This window comes from Delphinus delphis, chromosome 15, assembly GCF_949987515.2.
Source record: "Delphinus delphis chromosome 15, mDelDel1.2, whole genome shotgun sequence".
Classification (NCBI taxonomy): Eukaryota; Metazoa; Chordata; class Mammalia; order Artiodactyla; family Delphinidae; genus Delphinus; species Delphinus delphis.
In genome coordinates, this window is record NC_082697.1 from 15546140 (window position 1) to 15568825 (window position 22686).

The 22686-nt window shown below is 45.5% G+C and overlaps 1 protein-coding gene across 4 annotated transcripts in view; it reads right to left on the reverse strand.

Annotated features, from left to right (window-relative positions):
- PKIG (cAMP-dependent protein kinase inhibitor gamma) overlaps positions 1–22686 on the reverse strand; it is a 100679-nt gene that overhangs the window by 12632 nt on the left and 65361 nt on the right. For all 4 annotated transcript variants that reach the window (XM_060030746.1, XM_060030744.1, XM_060030745.1 and 1 more), the window contains one exon: positions 14563–14632. The gene's annotated coding sequence lies outside the window, so the exon portion shown is untranslated. The remainder of the gene's footprint in view (positions 1–14562; positions 14633–22686) is intronic.

Below are 22686 nucleotides of genomic sequence, written 5' to 3' on the forward strand. Positions count from 1 at the left end.
CCTTCTCCTCAGTCCTTTTCCTCCAACTAGGCCATTGGCTCCATGAGAACTGGTATTCCTGTCTGGATTTTCACCAGACCAGACTGAAAGGCCTAAACCTGGCAGCTAGTAACCATATGCTTCTGGCTGCTCCATCCTCAGATTCTCAACCAGGGCCTGGCAAAGAGCAGGTACTAAATAATTACTTGCCAAATTAAACCTGAATCTCTCTGTCTACCTATCTGTCTACCTTCCCTCCATCCCTCTTTCCCTATCTGTGGAAACCATAAAGTGACTCACTCCTTTGGCCAGTGGGAAAGGCCTCTGTCCGCTATAGATGGCTGTGCTGATGTTCTGGTCCAGGATCTCTAGCATCTGATACTGGGGATGGATGGAGTTACAGGCTCCATCTAAAAGGCCAGCTTCCTGCTGGAACTGACACCCTGGGGCTTTGGCTCCTGCCCTCGCCTGGCTGACCTTACAGGCTGCCCAGGGTAGGAAGCTGACTTTCCTGGCGTGGAGAGGGAAGCGTACCAAGCTCAAAGGCCAATGCTGCAAAAAACCAACCGTGGCCAGTGTGCTCCGGCTGCCATCCCTATCCCCCGAGGGAAGACCAATTCCAAAGACAGGTCTGGGGGTGGGGTGTGTCTGGGGAGTTCTCTGACACACAGCACAAGCACACGATTTCATTTTTCTACAACATTTGTATTCTTCCCTCACTCTCTGCTCTTAAAGTCAACAGCAAATGGGGAAATATAAGAAAGAATCCTCAGAGTTGGAAACTGCATCAGAAAACGGTAATTCTCAGACTCTGTTAAGGAGAGTATAAACGCCAGGACCTCTCTGAGGAGTGACTTAACATGATACATCAAGAAATCTCACCTTTTTTCATATCCTTGAGCCACTAAGTCGGCTTATAATACTTTTTTCTAAGAACGTAATCCATGTTGTGCATGAGGATAAATGTTCAAAGATGTTCATCACAGTATTACTTGTAATAGTCAAAAACTAAAGACACCAAAATGAGCTCCTAAGTGGGCATGTCACATGTCCTAAATGGACAATAGAGAAATATATACATATTTAACTGATTTGTATCTAAATGAAATACCATTCAGGTATTAAAATGTTTGTGAAGTTTTTAAGCGATGGGGAAATAGATTGTTCACACAGATTGTTCACATAGATTGTTAAATGAAGAATCTCAATGATATGATCACGTATCAATATTATTTAATTAAATTATGAATGATTTTAAAATTTTCTGTGGTTTTTTTTTCAGTGAAAAAATTCACTTTATTTTTAAATTATTTCATTTTTGAATATGTGTGTGTATGGTATGAAACTCAAGAAGTATGAAAGCAGGGACTTCCCTGGTGGCACAGTGGTTAAGAATCCACCTGCCAATGCAGGGGACATGGGTTCAAGCCCTGGTCCGGGAAGATCCCACATGCCGTGGAGCAACTAAGCCCGTGTGCCACAACTACTGAGCCTGTGCTCTAGAGCCCGCGAGCCACAATGACTGAGCCCGCATGCCACAACTACTAAGCCCGTGCGCCTAGAGCCTGTGCTCCGCAACAAGAGAAGCCACCACAATGAGAACCCTGAGCACCACAACGAAGAGTAGCCCCCGCTCGCCACAACTAGAGAAAGCCCACTCACAGCAACGAAGATCCAACGCAGGCAAAAATATATATATATATATATGAAAGGAAAAAGAGTAAGAGCTCAGTGGCCTCCTTGGACTCAGACACCTTCCCCCACCAGGCAAGTGCCTTCTTGTGTCCTCCCAAGATAATCCAGGCAACAAACAGATTCCCTCCTGCCCTCCCTTCCTTCCTTCTTCTTTTATTTAAAACAAAAAGTTGTTTTCCATCTCGCTTTTTTCACTCAAAAATACTTCCTGGAAACAATTCCAGATCATCCTGAAGCCACTGCAGCACTGATTATATAAAAACTCTAGAAACAAACCCAAAGTCCTTATACTACAAGATAACTTTTTATTTTTTATTGGCTGCATGGTGTCTGCTGTCTCACTGCTGTAGACCAATTTAATGATTTCTTGAGTGATAAACTTTGGGGTTGTTTCCATAAAAGTAGAATTGCCACATTAAAGGATATGTAAATTTAAAAAGTTGAACAGAGCCAAATTTTCCTCCGCAGCGGTTAATTCCCATTGGACATATGTGAGGAGCACTTTGCGGCACCACATTCTCATCAACAGTCTTTTCCCCCCGGTCTGAAGGGTGAGAACAGTCCCCCGCTGTTTCAGCTTGTACTGCTCCTGTGTGTGCAACTGAGCATCTCTCCATGTGTATTTCCTTTTCTGTGCATTGTTTATTCAAATCCTTTTGCCCATTTTTCTATTAGATTGTAGCCCTTTTTCTTATTGATTTGTAGGAGTTATTTATGTATCAATATTAAGACAATTAGTCTTTTGCCTTAAGAGGCGTTACAAGTATTTTTTACTTGTTATTTATTCTCTGACTTTATTGCTGACATTTCTCCGCACGCACACTTTTTCTGTTCATGTAGTCAAACTGATCCATATTTTACTTTTCGGTTTCCTGCTTCTGGATCATACTTGGAAATGTCTTTCCCATTCTGAGATTAGTAAAGAATCCTCTCTTACTTATTTGTTGTACTTTCATGGCTTTATTTTTCATATGTAAAACTTTGACTGATCTGAAATTTATTTGCTATGAGGCATGAGTTAGAGATCGACCTTAATTAATTTTTTCCACTTATCTCAAAACCATTTGTGGAATCATCAAACTGAAAGGGCTCCCCGAGCTCATGGAGACAAGCCTCTCATTAATAGCTCGGGAAAGTGAGGTTCAGAAAGGGAGAGGGACTTGCCCAAAGTTCTTGTTCCAGGAGTCCGACCTCCTGGTCCAGAGCTCTTCCTCCCACACCTTACTGCACCCCCGGGAGTCCCCAGCAACAGGACAAATCTCTCAGGGGGTGTGCGGTTGGCAGGAGGCATCTAGTGCTGGCGTGCAGCCCGGCGTCCCTGTTTACTAGCTTGGAGACCTTGGACAACTGCCTTCATTTTTCTGGATCCCAGTTTCCTCCTCAGCAACGTGGGGGTCACAATAACACCTCCTGCTCAGGGGGCTCTTGTGAAGGCAACGGGACAATGTGCTCGGAAAGAGTCTGACAAGATGTGTGGAAAGGAAGAGGCACGCGATTAATAAGTCATTACTATGGTCCATTCTCACTGGGTGACTTATCAGTAAAACTGTCCTACTGACACTTTCTTTCAACTTCTTTGTTTTTACTCTGTTTAGTGGTGCATAGAAGGCCAAAACTTACACTTCTTTCTTTTGTGCTTTACGGTGCTGAGTGAATATAAGTTCCACAAAAGTGGCGCCCTGGCTGACATGTGTACTGCTATATCCGAAAGGCCTAGCACAGAGTTGAAGCCCAACGAATATTTAATGAATGACTAAATAATAGAAGATGGTCTAGATTCCAGGGGAGAGCACAGGCTGTGCAGCCCTGCATTATAACAGTGGCCAAGAGGTCTGGCTCAATCTCCGTGCAGCAGGGTGAGCCCACAGCTTCCTTTTCCCCATCTGAATAATAAGGTTGAAATATGATCTCTAAATCTCTTCCAGTCCAGACATTTCATTCATTCATTCATTCGCTCACTGTTTACTGAGCACTTTTTATATGCCAGGCACTATGCCAGGTATGGGGTACACACTGGAGAGTAAAAAGACATTTACAATGTGATAACAGAAAAAGGCACTGGAAATCAAAACTACAATGAGGTATCACCTCACACCAGTCAGCATGGCCATCATCAAAACCCCACAAATAATAAATGCTGGAGAGGGTGTGGAGAAAAGGGAACCCTCCTACACTGTTGCTAGGAATGTAAGTTGGTGCAGCCACTGTGGAAAACAGTATGGAGGTTCCTCAGAAAACTAAAAACAGAACTACCATATGATCCAGCAATCCCACTCCTGGGCATATATCCAGATAAAACTATAATTCAAAAAGATATATGTACCCTTATGTTCATAGCAGCACTATTCACAATAGCCAAGACATGGAAACAACCTAAATGTCCACTGACAGATGAATGGATAAAGAAGATGTGGTACATATACACAATGGAATACTACTCAGCCATAAAAAAGAATGAAATAATGCCATTGGCAGCAACATGGATGAACCCAGAGATTATCATACTAAGAGAAGTAAGTCTGACAGAGAAAAATACCATATGATATCACTTATATGTGGAATCTAAAATAATGATACAAATGAACTTATTTACGAAACAGAAATAGACGCACAGACACAGAAAACAAACTTATGGTTTCCAAAGGGAAAAGGGGGGGAGGAATAAATTTGGAATTTGGGATTAATAGGTACACACTACTATACATAAAATAGATAAACAACTAGGACCTACTGTATAGCACAGGGAACTATATTCAGTATCCTGTAAAATACTATAATGGAAAAGAATCTGAAAAAGAACATATATATATATATATATATATATATATATGACAATCACTTTGCTGTACACCTGCAATACTGTAATTCAACTATACTTCAATTAAAAAAAAAAAAGAGAGAGAGAGAGGCAATTGAACAGGTAAAGGAATCTATCATCGTGGATTGTGGTGAGTGCTGTGGAAGAAGAGAACAGGTTTCTCTGTGTGTGCACGATTCAATTAAGGCTGTATGGTCAGGGAAGGCCTCCTTAAGGATGTGACCTAGGGCTGAGATCTACAGAAAAGCTGGATAGAGGGTGATCCAGGCAGAGTCAACAGCCAATGTGGGTCTAAGTGACCTAACACCTCCTATCTCAGTTTGAGCCCTATGCGATGCTCAAGAGTGATATTCTGTTACTCTTCCTCATCTTCGGGAGGTTTGGGGGCCTTCCCAGGGTGAGGTATTTGACCCTGAATGCCTGGGAGTTAAAAGAAGAGCCCTTATGTTCAGCTTCCCAGACCCTCAATGGCCCAGGATCAGAGGCTGCGCTCTCGCAGGTGCTTGCCCTGGGCGCTGTCGGCTTTCCCCATGGGACTCTGTCTTCTCCCTTCTGTTTTTATTCTCCCCCCAGCTCTGTAAACTGAAGAGGTCCCAACCTCTGCCAAGAGCTACATGGTCTGTTCCAAGCCTGCAGCTTAGTCCTCATCACCCAGGCAGATTCCATGACAGCACCAAATTGTTTTCCAAATATACCAGAAAGGTCATTTCCTGTTTGGTTTTTTTTCCTTTTTAAAAAATTAAGTATTTGCAGACACCATACAAATCAGAAAGCAGACCATTTTGCAATGGACACAGAGCACAGAGTGGGGCTTGGTGCCCTGGGACAGGCCTCCTGAGGGGTGGGCAATATGCTTTCTAAGGCTTCTCCGAGGGAAGAAAGGGCCGTGGAAACCTGATGGAAATACCAGGGCCTCCTCAAACTCAGAGGGAAGAGGCTTTTCTCTGTGATGGGCAGCCAGACCCACAGAGGCACTGAGGCGGGTAAAGAAGTGAGGGCCCCGGACTGAGCACATCCCAGAAGCTGGGAAGGGGCAGGACAGCTGGTCCCGGCTACATGCGGCCTGCTGGGGACCGGCCCAAGCTCTATCTAGTCCCTTAGGGACACGCCCAGAGCAAAGTCGCCAGAGAGGAACCTGTCTCCTGCCAGGGCAGGACCTGATGCCCGAGAGAGGAGACCCCAGTGAGGCCTCCTTTGGAGGCAGTTGGGCAGGGCCTTGGCCTCTGCACCCACGGGGCCAGAGACACGCAGCCCTGGGGGCAGACGGTGGGGAGTCCTGCTTTGGGAGGCCGCCAGGTGGGAGGAAAGGGCAGGGTCCCCATGGATGCCCTTCTTCTCAGATCTTCTCAGAGCACTCTCCTCCAGGGCCCGCAGGCCCCACCCCCGCTGCACCTCTCCAGCCTGTCGGGCCACTTCCTAACCTCCTGCACGCGGCGCCTCCTCTGTCAGGGGCCCTGGTGACCCCTCCCTCACCCCCCCACCGGGACCAGGCCTGCGTCCTCTTCTCTATCTGCCCCCTGGGGGGTTCTCACCCTTTGCCTTAATAGTCTGTGTTGATGGTTCCCACAGCGCCCCAAGCCTCTCTTAAGAGCTCTAGATGTGCAGCCTAACTGCCTTCTTCGCCTTTCCCTGGACATCTCCCCCGCGTTTCCAACCTCACACGTTCAGTCACAAGCCCGCTCCCCCCAGCCTCCCTGAGCTCAGGGCCGGCACCCGCCGTACCGGCTGCTCAAGCTGGAAACCTGGGGCCATCACTCATGTCCAGTCCCTCACCGGGTCCTGTCGTTTCTACTTGCAGAAGAGAGCCTGAACTTGGCCCCTCTCCCCTCCACGTGCACCACCTGGTCGCCATCGTTTCTCAGCTGCACCCCTGGTAGTGTCTCCTCACCACCTCCCTGCTCCCCTCTTGCCCTCGACCCAAGTCTGTGTTCTCCACAAGGGCCAGGGTGATGTTTGCACATCAGACACTGGGTCATGTGGTTCCCCTGCTTCATTCAACCTTTGATGCTTTTCCACTCCACATCTGGCAAAATCCAAACTCTACACCAGCCCCTGACATCCTGCACTGATCTGGCCCTGCCTCCTTCTGCGACCTTTTGTCTCATTTCCATTTTCTTCTTGGCCCATTTTGGTCTTTAATTCCTCAACCCAGCTCTTCCTGACCTCAGGGCCTTCATGAGACTGTTTATTCTGCCTGGAACATTCTCTGTCACTCTGCTCTTTATAGAGCCTCTTAAGTGGATTCCTGGCCCTGCCTTTTCAAATGGCCCTGCTCTGGGACACTGGCACGGGGGCCCTACAGGTAGCGAAGCCTCCAGAGCCCCTGTGCCCACCGCTACTGCATATTGACTGAGCAACTGGAGTCTTGCGTGGTGCGGTGACACAGCAAGGGCTTGGGGTCGCTCAGCTTCTGTCCCTACAGCTGGGCACCTCACTAGCCACAGAGTCCTCGTCTATAAAATGGGGGTGTGACAACCGCCTGGAAAGGTGGTTTGGGGGAACAATCAGAGCCAGCATTTACAGCGTCCTGACTGCATGCCACACTAAGCACCTCCTTTTTTTTTTATGATTTTTTTGGCTGCGTTGGGTCTTCGTTGCTGCGCGAGGGCTTTGTCTAGTTGCGGTGAGCGGGGCCTACTCTTCGTTGCGGTGTTCGGGCTTCTCATTGCAGTGGCTCCTCTTGTTGCGGAGCATAGGCTCTAGGCTGTGCGGGCTTCAGTAGTTGCAGCATGTGGGGTCAGTAGTTGTGGCTCGTGGGTTTAACTGCTCCGCACCATGTGGGATCTTCCCAGACCAGGGACCAAACCCGTGTCCCCTGCATCGGTAGGTGGATTCTTAACCACTGTGCCACCAGGGAAGTCCCACTGCTAAGCATCTTTCAGGCTTTATCTCATTTAATTTTACAGCAATTCCCTGAGGTAGAAAGCATTAATCATTTCTGTCCTACAGAGGAGGAAGCTGAGGTATAGAGAGGCTAAGTACTTACCCAATGTCATATTATCCACTGAGTATGGGGCAGGAGTGAGCCTGTACTATTAGGCCAGGAAGTGTAGAAATGAATTACCATCATGCCTAGCAGGCAGAAAGGGTTTGTTAAAAACTGTCCACTCGGGCTTCCCTGGTGGCACAGGGGTTAAGAATCCACCTGCCAATGCTGGGGACATGGGTTCGAGCCCTGGTCCCGGAAGATCCCACATGCCGTGGAGCAACTAAGCCCGTGCACCACAACTACTGAGCATGCGCTCTACAGCCCACGAGCCGCAACTACTGAAGCCCGTGCACCTAGAGCCCATGCTCCGCAACAAGAGAAGCCACCGCAATGAGAAGTCCGTGCACCACAACGAAGAGTAGCCCCCGCTCGCCACAACTAGAGAAAGCTGGCGCACAGCAACGAAGACCCAACTCTGCCAAAAATAAATAAATAAAATAAATAAATGTATTAAAAAAACAAAAAAACAAAACTGTCCACTCCCTTTTCTCCCCTTTTTTCTCCTCTATCCCCAACCTCATAATAAGGCATTTCTGAAGGAAGGACAAGAAAGCAATAAAGTCCTAAGAAAATATTCTACAATGCTGGCTAAAGCATATACCCAGATGCATTTTACCCAAGCTTAAGCAAAATCCTGTTTAGAATTTCCAGCTATTATTTTAAAATCTTAAGAATCTCTTCAGTGATGTTGGGTTGATTCTCTGTCTGCCACCAAATTCTAATTTTTCTTATTTAACTTTGAAAAAAACAAGTATTTGGGGGTATGCATTTTATAACCCTGTTATCTCCCCCTGTGGCTGGGCAGTGTTAGCACTTCACGTAGGGCTGGGGGCTGGGCATTTGGGACAGCGATACAAACTCTTCAATCCGTGAAAGTCTGTGCTTCTATGGAGGTGTCTGGAAAGAGGCAGAATACTCCAACAGAATTGCTGCTTGAGGACCAGGCTTACTGAGCCTACCCAGGTCTTCTGTTGTTCACACATTACCTAAACTTGGTGAGGGCTCAGCTAAAATGCAACGCTCCCAGAGAACGGCAGTCCCTGTCATAATGTGGAAGGAGGGCTGGAGAAGGGAAAGTGAGATCACTTCCAGGCAGGCTGGCCAAAGGTCCAGGGTCTGGACTGAGCTCCAGCTCTGCCGATGCCAGGCCAGGTGGCTCTGGGCAAGGTCCTTCCCCCTCAGACCTCGGGGGTCTCAAGTGTAGAATGAAGAGGTAAGCTGGGCATCTCTGTGATGTTTTTGAAACACATCTGCAAAGTCTTTGACATTCCTCCTATCAAGAGATGAAGTGTAATTTGTATCCTCTTGAATGAGCTGGCCATAGCGACTTGCTTCTAACTAACAGACTGCAACAGACATGACTTCCAAGATGGAGTTAGAAAAGGTGTCACAGCTTCTACCTGGCTCTCCCTCGGGACACTTGTCTTTGGAGCTGCATGTAGGATACCTGAGGCTGCCATTCTTTGAGAAAGCCCAAGCCAGCCCCATGAAGTGACCACATGGAAAGGTCCTGAGACGGCATGGAGAGAGATGCAGCAGGCAGCCCCTAGCTGCGCTGGTCCCTAGCTGTTCCAGCACATGCCACTACCCACAGGAAAAAGCACGAAAAATAATACATTACTGCTGTCGTTTTAAACCACTAAGTATTGGGGGTGATGTGTTATGTGGCAGTGGGTAAACAGAGTGATCTCTAATGTTACTTCCAGCTCGGGGTCCCTCTACAGTTCCTCTAGACGTCTATGGAAAGCGTGCCCCAAAGCTGCTGGGGAGAATGAAAAGAAGCAAGATATTATCTCTATAATATCAATTCATTCATCCATTCATGCATGAACTTTTACTGATCACTCAGTGTGTACCAGGCTTGGGACTAGATGCTACAGATACAAAAACAGTGAGACAGCAGGGGCCCTTGAGGGACATTCAAGGTCTAGTTAGGGAGGTCGACCCAAACACGCATAATTCTTAATCAAGCATTGGGGGCAGGGGCGCACATATCAGAATTCTGGAATCACTGGGGAACAGCTTCAAACTATACCCCTTGCCTCCCTCAGGGATCCTAATAAATGCCAGGCGGGGAATGTGGTGTGTGCTTACTAGCCAATAGCACTGCGCTTGTCAGCCTCTGTTACCGATGGAAGATTGTCATGGCCCACACATGTAACAAGAGCACAAAGAGTTTAGGGACCACTGCGGTATATGAATCTTTTAAAACTTTAAGGATCTTTAAAAAGCTTGGTTATTAAGGGCTGTAACAATAAGATGTACAAGGCAGAGCGGGGCTCAGGAGTCCAGGCACTAACTTTAAGGAAATGACTCCCTCCCCTCCTTCATATTTATTGCTCACTGGGCACCGGGGATTCAGCAACGAATAAAACAGACCCTCTGCCCTCATGAAGCTAGAATTCTATTGGAGCGACCCATACTAAGGAACAAGAGGGACACGGGTGCAGGGACCTGAAGCGGGGAGAGCAGGCAGATACCTGGGAAAGTGGGCCAGGCAGAGGGGACAGCATGCAAGAGGCGGGGCCTGCCTGGTGTCCAGAAAGAGGGCAAGGAGGCCACAGGGCTGGGGTGCAGCAAGTGGGGAGAGAGAAGGCTGACGGTGGCCGGGACCTTCCAGGGTCCTGGAGGACAAGAGTTGACTCGGAGTTTTGCTCTGATTTGACTTTACCCTTTCTGTGGCATTTCCAAATGAATGCTGTAACGCTTTCCTTCCACGCCAGTTCTCAGAGCCTCCCTCTAGTGCAGGGGGAGTTAGGCCTGGGGGTAGTAAGGGCATCTCTAGTTGGGGCCCTCCCATCTTAAACCAAAGGAGAAACAAAGTTCGCCTGCCATTCCTCCTGCCGCCGGACAGAAGCAGAGCCCACAATCCACACAACACAACACAGAAGATTACTAATGAAGTAAGCCTCCCTTGGAACCGGGAAGAACAACATGTCTGCAAGCCGGGAACCATCCGACTGGAGCAGAGTACAGATTCCCCTGTGCCTTCGGCCCACGTAACCACAGTCTGCACTGGACCCCAGCCCCTCGGTTTAGTATTCCAGCCCTCTGCCCCCTACCTCCAGGCACTGGGTCTTCAAGTGACAGCCAGCCCCCAGGCCCAGTGTCCTCTTCCCTGACCCAGCAGAAAAGATAAGGGCTCCCTGCTTTGCCACCATACAGGTGCTGATACACTTGTCCCATACCTGCCCTCTCAACTGGTTCTAGAAGGATAGGCACCCTGACTCTCTTGTCACTGTATCCCCAGCAAACAGCACAGTTCATGATGCGTGGAAGATGCACAATAAATATATCCACATGAATGCGTTAACGAACAAACAAAATAAGAACTGAAGAACATTTGCACTCTCAAGCCAGTGATGAAAACCACCATACGAGCGCTGGCTCCTGACCAAACAAACAACAATGATAAGAATAAAATAAAAACGGCTACCAATTATGGGTGTATATGCTATGCATCAGATATGGTAAGAAATGCTTTCCATATCATCCTATTTTCGCTTCCCTGTAGCCCTGCACAATTAGATCCCTTTTACACACAGCGAAGATGTACCGGAGCCCCCGATTCACACCCAGGCCTGGCTGGCTCCTAGGCCCGAGGCCTCAAAGGTGGAGCCTCTCTTTGGCTCAGGAAAGCAGAGGATGTGGGAGTCGAGGACAAGGCGAGCTTAAAGGGGCGAAAGTGGCAGAAGGGTCTGACTGGGAGAAGAAAGGGAAGTTCTCCTTGGTCTTCATTTATACCTGTCTCCACCTGGTCGCCTGACCTGCTAGGGTTCTGCTCCAGCTCTGAGAATCACAGAATGTTCCTTCACTCCTTCAGTCATTCATTCAACACTTACTAAGTACAGACTCTTCCCAGCACTGGTACTGAAGGTACTTTGGGAGGCACTGCATTATTTAACCCTCATAATGGACAGCCCGTGGCTCAGAGAAGTTGCGGGGATCACCCCAGGTCCTCTAAGCAGTCAGTGACCAAATCAGGCCTTGAACCTGGGTTTCCTCATCCCCGACTCCTCGCACATTCTTCAGGATGGGTGCATTCTGGGGACGGCTCTGTCTCGATGTGGGTGATACTGCATATGTCTCATCCCCATCAGAGAACTGTTCTGTTACCAAACTCCCTGTCTCTCTGGCTTGTCTCAGTGCAAATGGCTCTGCCCACCTGGGCCTAATAAGGCCACGCACTGTATTAATAAGGAGAAGGAGCTTTCAGAATGACTGCCTGAGCACCCACCACAGTGCCAGGTGCAGAGCGCCTAATAAATGTTTTCAAAAAGAACGACTGAATGAATGAGTCAGGAGAGATACACAGTGGATCTGCTAAAGTGACAAGAGTTCAAGAGAGCATGTGGTTGTACATCCTCTGAGTGTCTGATGGGATCCTGTCCTGAATTTCAGAGTGACGGGCAACTACATGAGTGCCCTTCACTTTGACAACTAGAGCCAGGCAGACACAGAAGCAAGCCAGGGATTCCAATGGCAGAAAAAAGATCCTATGCTGAACCACCACTGGTTCTGCCACCAATGGAGAAATGCGGCCCCACGAACCCATCATTGTTTTACAGCCACTCGCTGAGAAGAGCGCGTTTGACAGGTGACGTTGACAAGTGGAAATTACTCAGAAACAAACTTGTCTCTTGCCTATGTCAACCCTAAATTTGGGCATATCAAAGACATGCTTGTAGCTTCTTAGCTAATAAAGCCATTTATAAAATACATTAGAGTCAAATTTCATTTGTCTAATTATTCCTCAGGGAATGACTCACACCAGATCACCAAGATTCCCACACTGTTACTCCTTTAAGTATCAAAACCTTATGTGGAGACAGAAAGCAGATTAGTGGTTGCCTAGGACTGGGGAGGGTTGGGGGCTTGGGAGGGTGATGAGTTAAGGGTGTGGGATTTCTTTTGGGGGGAATGAAAATGTTCTAAAACTGATTATGGTGACAGATTCACAACTCTGTGAATATACCGAAGGCCAATGAACTGTAGACTTTAAATGGGTGAATTGTGTGGTATGTGAATTATATTTCAATGAAGCTTATCTGAATTACAAAGGAGAGAAATTCTTCTCAGGTATTGCACTAAGGCATTAGTGTATTACCCACTAACCTTTTCTTAATGATTTAAGATCAGTGCTGTGTGCATAGTTTTTCATATCTGGTGTAACACGGCAATGTTCTTAGTATTATTATAAGATGCAGGACAGTTTGCCCTACACTAAATAGCCCCATATTTTTTCTGCTTTATTTTTCTAAAAATGCCCTTTACTTTCACCATAAAGCTTGGTGGTTAAGCTCATGTGCTTGGGTCACGTATTACTTACTGACTTATTGGCTGTGTGGTCTCTGGTGAGTTACAAAGTCTCTCTGTGCCTCAGTTTCTCCATATGTAAAACAACAGTTCCAACCTCCGTGGAAAGTTGTAAGGATCAAATAAGATAAGGCGGACAAAGCATCTGACGCTGTTCTCGGCAGTGGTAAGCCAGACTGAAATTCAGCTATCAACACTATTCCCACTGCCGTGAGTGTAGCTGCCGGAGCAGCCCTTCCGAGCTGCAGACTCAGAAACCAGAAAACCCACACAGTGTGCTCAGTGAGATGAAACAGGGGCTGGGGGTACAATTCCATGACTGGACTTTGGGACATCCCATCAGATGGCTCTGAGCTTCAGTGATATTAGCTAATTTGTCCCAGTTCAACCCTAAACAGAAAAACCTAGAGGCTTGGTGAGGTCGCCCAAGATATCCTGGCATGTGGGAGGCTGCTGCCCAAGGGGACGCAGTGCCCCACACCACTTGAGGCTCTCTCGAGACCAATGATTCTTCCAATTCAGAGGTCACAGACACACTTGAGAATCTGAGGAAAGCTACAGACGTTTTGCCTAGAAAAGTACGTGTGTGTGTATGCATACAAAACTGTACCCATGTTTACAGGGAAATCTTGAACCCCAGAAGCCTGTTTAAAAACCCAGGCTCTAAGCTTCAAGGTTCAGTGGCTGGGACCGAATGCTCCCACAGCAATTGGAATAGAAGGTCCTCTGATCTTGGCCAGATAAACAGTCCTGGGAGCTGACTGCCGCATCCTAGTCACTGCAAATATATGCATCCAGGGGATTCCCAGCAGCACTGAGTCAGAACAGGACACAAACCTGGTGGCTCAGGAAGCTACTGTAGGGCAAGGCCCAAAAGCCTTGCCGATAAGCAGCTGGGGAGTTCCAGACCCAGGGCAACTGCCATCCAGATAAGATTCTTGCTCTGCCAACAGAGAAGAGGAATCTTAGGAGAGGTGCTAGAGGCAGGCCAGGCCATGAGAGGGAATTCAAAGGAGCTGGAAACCCTCCAAATTCCCAGGACTACTAGGACTTGGACAGAGTACTAAAGGCTGGAGATTCTGCCCTAATGCAAGAGGATGGAGCTGGAAAGGGGTAGGCGAGCTGGGGGCAAGGGAGGTGGGTGGACCACGGGTCAGAAGCTGTTAGAAAATGTTTGGATACCATAAAAATATGAACACTAACCCAAGGTGGCCACACTTCCAGGCAGGCCATTCTATGTTGTATGAACTGCATTTTTCTTACAACTGGAACGGACCTGCACCATCTCTCCTCATCAGATCACTGGGCTGTACTTGTTTCTATGCGCTGGGTTTTGCCTGCTTTTGCTCCTGTATCACAGTATTAAAATTCCCCAAATGCGCCCTAGTCTTTATGAAAATACCTTTATAACAAACCATTGGTGGACAGGAAAGTTGGCATCATGACTAGGTTTGCTAATAACTCCTGTGAATGATTCCATCTGCTTAAGTAGATGGCTGAAGAAACCCATTCTCTTTTAAGCCACCAGAAGTAAATTGTCTTTCTTTTGCTATAGAGAAACTATGTAAATGGAATCATGACTGAAATTGCAGAGTGATGTTATATAACTTCTGAAAAGGGCCATCCTGCCTCTTCTTCATGGGGCCCACATTCCTCTCCAATTTCATTTGGAATCTATTTCTTTTCCCTCTTCAAATGGAAATAAAGGTATTTAGGTAAACATTTGTGATGCTACAGTAGTGGTATGAACAATGTGACTACCCACCTGGTTTAGTTTCTTTTTCCAGCTCGCATCTCTTCAGATTTTCCACTGTTGACTAATCAATATGGAAATTCTAAGGAACCAGAAGAAAAACAAAAATTAGAGCCATACATACTCTAGGGTTGTAAACTGAAACAGTCTTTTAGGAATACAAGTTAACAACATCTATTAACATATTAACTGCACATATCCTTTGGATCAGTCAGATATCTAGGAATTTATACTATAAATATGCTCACATAAGTAAAAGAATGTTCAGTAAAACATACTGTGTAAAAGTAAAAAAAAAAAATAAGAGAGGAAACAACTTAAATGTCTGTTAATAGGAAAAGAGTTAAATTATGGTGTATCAATATGATGAGAAACTACATAGCCGTTAAAAAGAATGAGGGAGATTTTGTCATACTGACACGGGAAAATGTACATGCTCTGTTGTTAAAAAGTAGTGTAAAATTGTATATATTATTGCTTTTTTAAAAAAAATGACCATGATTGTTTATGCTTAGAAAAATGTACAGCGTTTGTGTATATACAAAATTTTTGAATCTACATAGAAAAAGGCAAACAGCAAACTATGAACAGCGGCTCTCTTTGGGACTCAGAAAAAGGAATGAAAGACACTCACTTTTTACATAAACTACTTCTGTTTTAGTTGAAAACTTTTACAGAGGCATACATCACTTCCATATAATCATTATACATGCTATCTAAAATTCTAAAATATCAAGAGTAGGGGCAGGGCTTTCCTAGTGGTGCAGTGGTCAAGAATCATCCTGCCAGTGCAGGGGACACAGGTTTGAGCCCTGGTCCGGGAAGATCCCACATGCCATGGAGCAACTAAGCCCATGCGCCACAAGTACTGAGCCTGCGTTCTAGAGCCCGCGAGCCACAACTACTGAAGCCCACATGCCTAGAGCCCGTGCTCCGCAACAAGAGAAGCCACTGCAGTGAGAAGTCCGCGCACCGCAACGAAGAGTAGCTCCTGCTCACTTGCAACTAGAGAAAGCCAGCGCGCAGCAAGGAAGACCCAACGCGGCCAAAAATAAATAAAATAAATAAATTAACTAAAAAAAAAAAAAAAAAAGAGTGGGGGCAAAAGACGTTTTCAGACAGAAACTGACTGAGCAAGTTTACCATTGACAAACTCCAAAAACATTCTCCAACAGAAGAGAAATTGAACACAGAAAATAAGTGAGATTTTAGAATCAACAGTGAGCAAAATTAGTAAGTATATTGGTAAATTTAAAGAAGTACTGATTGAGTGAAACAGAGCTAAATGAGGAGGTAAAAACGTATTTGATAATATTGACAATATTACATGTTTGACAATAATAACATTGAAGATGGAAGAGAAATCAGAGTTAAATGTTGTAAGGTTTTTGATTATTCAGGGCAAACACAGAAATACTGTTTAATTTTAGATAATACATCCATGATGCATATAGAAATTCTAAAGGTAAAAGCAACAAAATATAGAAACAGAATGCATAAGTTGCAAACCAGTTAGCATGCTCCTGGGTAGAAAAGCCTAATTATCCAAAAATGCCATCCTTCTCAAGTGACTACATAATTCTAATTAAATTCCAATAAGAATTACCAATAGGTTTTTTTGGATGGGTGAATAAAAAAAATTACTTTAGAGTTCATATGGAATAATAAGTACTCAAGAAAATTAGCCAAGAAATAGTAAAGATAATTATAAAAAATAAATAGGGGATCTGTCTTACAAGAAAAGCTTACTATAAAGACATTATAATAAAAAGATACAGTATTAACATAAGAATAGACAAATAAGCTGTGGATTAGAATAGCAAGTTCAGAAACAGATACAATAAAGGAAATTATTTATGACAAAGATGGGTTTCAACACAAAATAGAAAAGATGGCTAATTTAATAAATGGTGCTGGCCATCTAGAAAAAGGCTTGATCACTACCTCTTGCTATATATAAACATAAATTCCAAAGGGATTAAACATTCAGGATTAAATTAATTAAAACCATAAAAGTATTAGAAAAACATTTAGGAAAATATTTATGTAACTTTGAGGTGGGGAAGTTATTCCTAAACAAGGCAAGAAATCCAGACACTATGAAGAAAAATACAGAAACAAATTAATAAACATATAATAGATTAGGAAAAATATTTGTAACACATATGGAATCCTTAATACATAAACACATAAAGAGCTCCTACTACTTGTTGAGAAAAAGGCAAATAATTCATAAGAAAAATGTGCAAAGGAAATTCATAGAAGAGGAAAATGAAATGGTCAATTAACATGAAACAATGTTGAGTTTCACTAGCAGTAAAGAATATACAAAAATAAAACACCATTTTCCCATCAGCTTGGTCAGAAATAAAACAATAGAGATGGAAGGAAGGAGAGATGGAGGAAAGAAGAGAGAATATCTAATACTGGTAAAGACTTAGGGAAATGGAAGTACTCACATATTGCTGGGGAGAATGTAAATTATAAGAACTCTTTGTAAAGTAGGACAGTTTTATCTATTAAAATGTCAAGTACGTATACCCTTTAACCCAGCAATACTATTTTTGAAAATATAATCTATAAAAACAAAAGGACCAGTGAAGAAAGATACGTACATATAGATATTTAACACAACAATAGTTTTCGTAAAAAAAATGGTAATAACTCGAGTATCTGCCAAAGGAGAAATGGTTGAATATACTGTGGTACCTCTGGATCTACAGCCCTGAAGTTATTTAAGAGTGAATCAAATTTGTACCTACCCATGATGTATTATTTAGTGGGAAAAATAAACTGCAAAATAATAAAGTACAATTCCACTTGTGACAAAACATAAAAACCACATACATACACAAAGCATCCATTCACGTAGGAGCCTGGAGAAAGGTATGGAAAGATATACACCAAACTGATTACAGTGGTTATCTCAGAAGGATGGAAATGGGGAGCAGGGAGAGGGGAGAGATTACAAACTTTTTCTTTATACATCTTCAAATTGTCTAGCTACAACAAGCATATGCATCACTTTAGGGAAAACTAATGAAGAAAACAAAAACAACAACAAACTAATGAGAGCAGAGAAAGCATGCTGGTAAACTGAGTCACACACTACCCATTTATCTACATGGGACAGTTAACTGCACTTACTGTCACTTTCTCTTTTGGTCAAATAGAACAGGTCTTCCAACCTATCATTTTAATAGCTGGAAGACACATTTTTTTAAAAAGCTTCATGAAAGGGAAAAAAGAGTGCACTTTATGTCCTAAGCATTTATGTCACTTTTTAAGGGAATTTTTTTTTTTTTTTTTTTTACTTAAATAAAAATGCTCCCCTTTAAAAATCCAAAAGCAAGCCTAAAGCTTTGGCTTGAAACTGCCCTGCTTAGGTGGTGTGTGGGCCGCTTCTGCACTGTTGACTGTTTTTCGTGGCTCTGTGCCCGTAATTGCCTTTCTCCCCAAACCCAATTAAATATACACCCGGGCATCTATGTTTGCCGGGAACCAAAGCCCAGTAAACCGCAGCATCTCTGCTCACAAGGCTCTCGGCCTCCAAGCAGATGCTCTGGCTTCTATATCAAATGGGTCCTGGAATCCAGAGACGTGAAATGGATTGTTTTGTAACCCATTCTGTTGGAAGGAGAAAGGAAGGAAGTGGTTTATCCCAGTGGATGAAATGAAAGAGAAAAGAGGAACAGCATTCACAACAAGCTCTTGAAGGAGAGCCACCTATGCTGAATCTGCCATTTCGGGGTTGCCTGGGAGGTACACTCTGTCCTTTCCTGGTGGCATGCTTCACTTTCAACTCTTATTTCACTGATAAGAAATCTTTCATTGAAATAATAATGATAGCTCATATGTCTACAGCACTTCATATTTTACAAAGCAGTTTAAGATACTTATTCGATCTTCACAATGACCCTGGGATCAGATCAGCATCATTCCCATTGACAGATGAAAATGAGGCCCAGAGAAGTTAAGGATCCTTTAAGGTCACACAGCAAGTTGGTAACAGAGCAGCAGTACAAACTCAGGTCTCCAAACCCAAGTCCAGCGGGGAGCTCACATTTGAAATCAGAAAGGGGAACTATAGGCAAGCCAATGAATAGACATTGGCCCTTGGGAGTAAGAGATTTTTCCTGCCCCTTATGAAAAAATTACAGACTAGGAGGACTATTCTATGCCAACTCAGAGAGAAATTTTGCTCATATACTGGTATACAGTTGCTGAATAAGGGAAGGAAAATCCCCTGCATCACCAGCCCCCTCCATCATTTTCCTAACTTCCCCCTGATCCCAACCTTCACCCTCTTCTCTCTTCCTTTCCCCTCTAGGCTTTAGCCACACTACCTCCTTTCACTTTCCCCAACATTCCACAGGCTTTCCCGCCTTGCGCCTTTCACCTGTGTACCTCTCCCTACCTGGAGTATTCCTTCCCACCCCCAGCACCCTCTGCCCCAACTCCTAGGCATAACTGACTCCTTATCTTGGTTTGAACACCAGCTCTTCAGGCAAACCTGCCCCAACTACACTCTCCTCCGCATCCATCACTCATGCTGTTTATTTCATAACACCACCATCAGTCCATGTAAGCTTCACGTGAGGAAGGACCATGCCTGTTCTATGTAGCGCTGTCCACCTACCACCTTGCCCAGTGCCTAGCAGATATGAGGTGCTCAATAAACACGGGCTGAATACATGAAAGATTTACTGAAGTGAACCGAAGTCCCAGCTTAATAGCTACTCTCTCAGGCCTTCCACAGCACTGTCCCTCTCTTGGGGCACATAATCACACGTGTTAAGAGTCACCAAGTCCTTTTTTCCTATTAGGCTGTGAGCTACTTATAAGTCTTACTTACCTTGGTATTGCCCATAGCACCTCGCATAATACCGAAAACACAAAGGGCTCTTTACAATGGGTGAATTCACACATACGTACAGGAAAGTACAAAGGAAAGCCAGGGCCCCTAACCAAGCGCAGATAGTGGTTTCTTCCCCCGCGGGGACCGCAACACAGAACACGAGCACCTCTGAGATACGCAAACAGGGACTCTGCCTAGGGAGAAATTAAAACGAGCTAAACTCCAGATGCAGCCAGTGTGCGGGTGAGGGGATGCGGGCATAAGCATGGACTGCTGATGGAAGCTTATATAGGCTGACACTTTCCAGTGGCAAACCGGCAACGTGTATCAGAGATCTAAAAACGGTCATGCCCTTTGACCTCGCCATGCCTTATTTGAAAATCAGAGAAGTGAAATCACTGGGTGATGATTTAAGTATGTTTTTCTGTACTACCTCGCTTTTCCTTCCATGAACATGTTCCAATTTTGTAAACTGAAAAAAAAAACCACAATATAAATGTTATAAAAACAAACCAACAGAAAACTTAGTGGTGATTTTAGACGACAGAATCACGCATCCCTAGAATTCCTTACTGAACATGGGATAGCAGATTCCGGGTCCTCTAAGGTGGGGCTGCTGCATTTTGTGATGAACTCCCTTCTTTCCTCTGAAGCCGAGGGGGATAGGAAGGTGCTGGGGGTGAATGCTTCGGCAGGAGCGGCTCTCATTTCCCCCTAACACGAGTGCTGGCAAAGCTCTGGGCGTCAGGAAATGGAGGGGAGCGTGGGGGTAATCAACCCAGCTCAAGACCACGACCTCCGTCCACGTGCTGCTGATCCACTGTAATTATTCACTCACCCACCGGTCCTCGCGATGCCCTGAGAACTGCACCAGGCCAGAGGCTGTCTCTTAATCAGCCTGTTCCTCTAGCCTCGTCTCCGGTACCCATCAGCCCTCAGCAGGTTTACTGAACGTCAGAAACCACAGCCATAAAGTACTAAACGTAATTACTGACCTAGCTCCCTGGGACATAAGAACGCATTAGCAACCAAATACTTCATTTCTTTAGTGCCTTGAAGGTCCATTATTCAGGTTCGGAAAAGCCAAGTTGAAGACCAGCAATTTCTTGGAAGATTAGAGACTTCTTTTCAAGTTAGGAAATGCTGGCCTCCTCCGGTCAGAGCGGATGTGTCTTCATCTGTGATTCGGAATGGCTCAGCACGGCAGCTGACTGCAACTTCCAAAGAAACCACTCTTTGAAGGGGCAGTTTTCAAAGTTTTCATGAGGCATTTCTGAAAGATTTCCAGGAGGTAGTGAGCTCAGCCTTGGGTCGTGATTAATGACTTGTTTTCAAGAACCTTAGATTTTCCACGTCTGTCTCCACTTAGGAATCACTTCTGGCCCCTCGTGAAAGCACTCAGCAGAGTGAACTGGGTGAGCTCAGCCGCTTGTCACACTCAGAAAGTAACACCTGCCACCACCTTTTTCCTTCAGCGGCTGGGCCAGGGACCTTGGGTCCCAAGAGAACAGCGCCCACTTCAGCTTTTGGCCTCATCACTTAAGTGGGTGACAGGAAACACTGCTGAGGTTTGGATTAAAGAGCCAGCATGGCAGCTCCAGGGCCCAGTAGGGGATGGGGGGGGTCGAAACTGAGGAGTTCAGAGATAACTTCAGGCTCCTCACGCAAATGCCATCCTGCGACTGAGGGGGCAGGTGCCTGTGACGTCAGCTGACTTTCTCTTTCTGGAAACCATAACGCAGCTAATCCTGAGCATGTATTTTTGGACCAACCAAGTGCAGTACGAGCTTTATCCTGCCTTGTCCTCAGGGCGCCTGTCTGAGGTAGGTATAATTGTGACCTCCCACTTTTCAGAAGAGGAGCACGCTGTGTGAGGGGGGTCATCTGTCTGAGATGGCTCAACTTCTCCTCGAACCCTAGACTGTCTAGAGTGACAGGGACTGGGGACACCAACCAGCCCAGGGGCCACAAATGCAAGTGCCCACAGGGGCCAAAGACCAGGCAGGAAACTAGAGAGCGCGACAGACTGGAGAAGCATTCGAATTTAAACATAAATAAAAACCCAAACCAGGTACCTTCCTTCCAGAATATCACCTCCTCACCACCACCTTAGGAAGAGGGACGACTTTTTTAATCAGCCAAAGTTTTGAGATTCTGGGGCTCCAGATCCTGGGTGAGGCCGGGACAGAGGCCCGGGCCCTCCTGCTGCCCACGCCCAGGGGCGCTGCCCTAGCAGCAACAGTCCACTTTCAAAGGGCTTAGCTGCTGGAGAAGTTATGCTTCAGCTCTCAGATATGCTGAGGGGCTGCACGAACCCTCCAGTTAACCGCGATCTTAATCCAAACATATCGTTTTAAATACTGCATCTTCCTGAGGGCTAGGGTCTCTGATGGCCTTAAAGAGAAAAAAAATCCCTTAAGTTGCCAAGATCTGGACACTTGGAAACTCAGAGGCCAAGACTTGACAACTTCTTTTGCTCTTCTTTGTACTTTGGCTCTGGTACCCTTTCCCTGCAGCAGTGCAGGCTGTGTCTCGGTGAGATGGAGGAGGGAGGGAGGCAAAAAAGGAGATTTCCCCTCCTTTTCTGCCTCTCTTTTGCCAAGTTAGGGAGAAGGACAGTGGGCTTTAAGTTAAAATGGATGTGTCTTCTCTGTACCTATGCGCCAAGTTCTCTACCAGGCAAGGAGGTACAGTGACAGAGGAGACGGTGCATGTGGTCTAGTGGAAGCAGTGAACTGATGTCACGCCAATAACCACGTAAGCACAGCGCAGGTATGACACTCCCTGGTGGTCTAGTGGTTAGGATTCGGTGCTCTCACAGCTCAGGTGAACACTAGGAAGGAGTTCCCAATAATATGGGAACGTATAGTGGAGATTTACCCTGTGGGTGGAGTTAGGGAATGATGATACTGACCACCTGGTGTTACGTGAAAGGATGAGCGTAACACGGGGCCTGGCCCTTAGCAGGTGCTCAGCACAGTTCATTCTTTTTTCTCCTCCCTCCCCGGTGTGCGTGCACACCACACTGAGATTTTCTCCTTCAGAAACACAAAACCTGACAACACTTTCAACTCAGAAGTAACTTAATATTGCCTGTTTTATGACGTCTTTTAATTCTCCTAGAGGCACCAGTATTCACCCATTCTAGGATCCTGAAAACTAAGGGCATTTTGCTCCTCAAGCCCTAAGGGGTCTCCTCAAAGGGGAAGGAGATTTCAGTGATTCACTTCAAACTGAACTTGGGAACAGAGCTGACCCTTGAACAACACAGGGGTGAG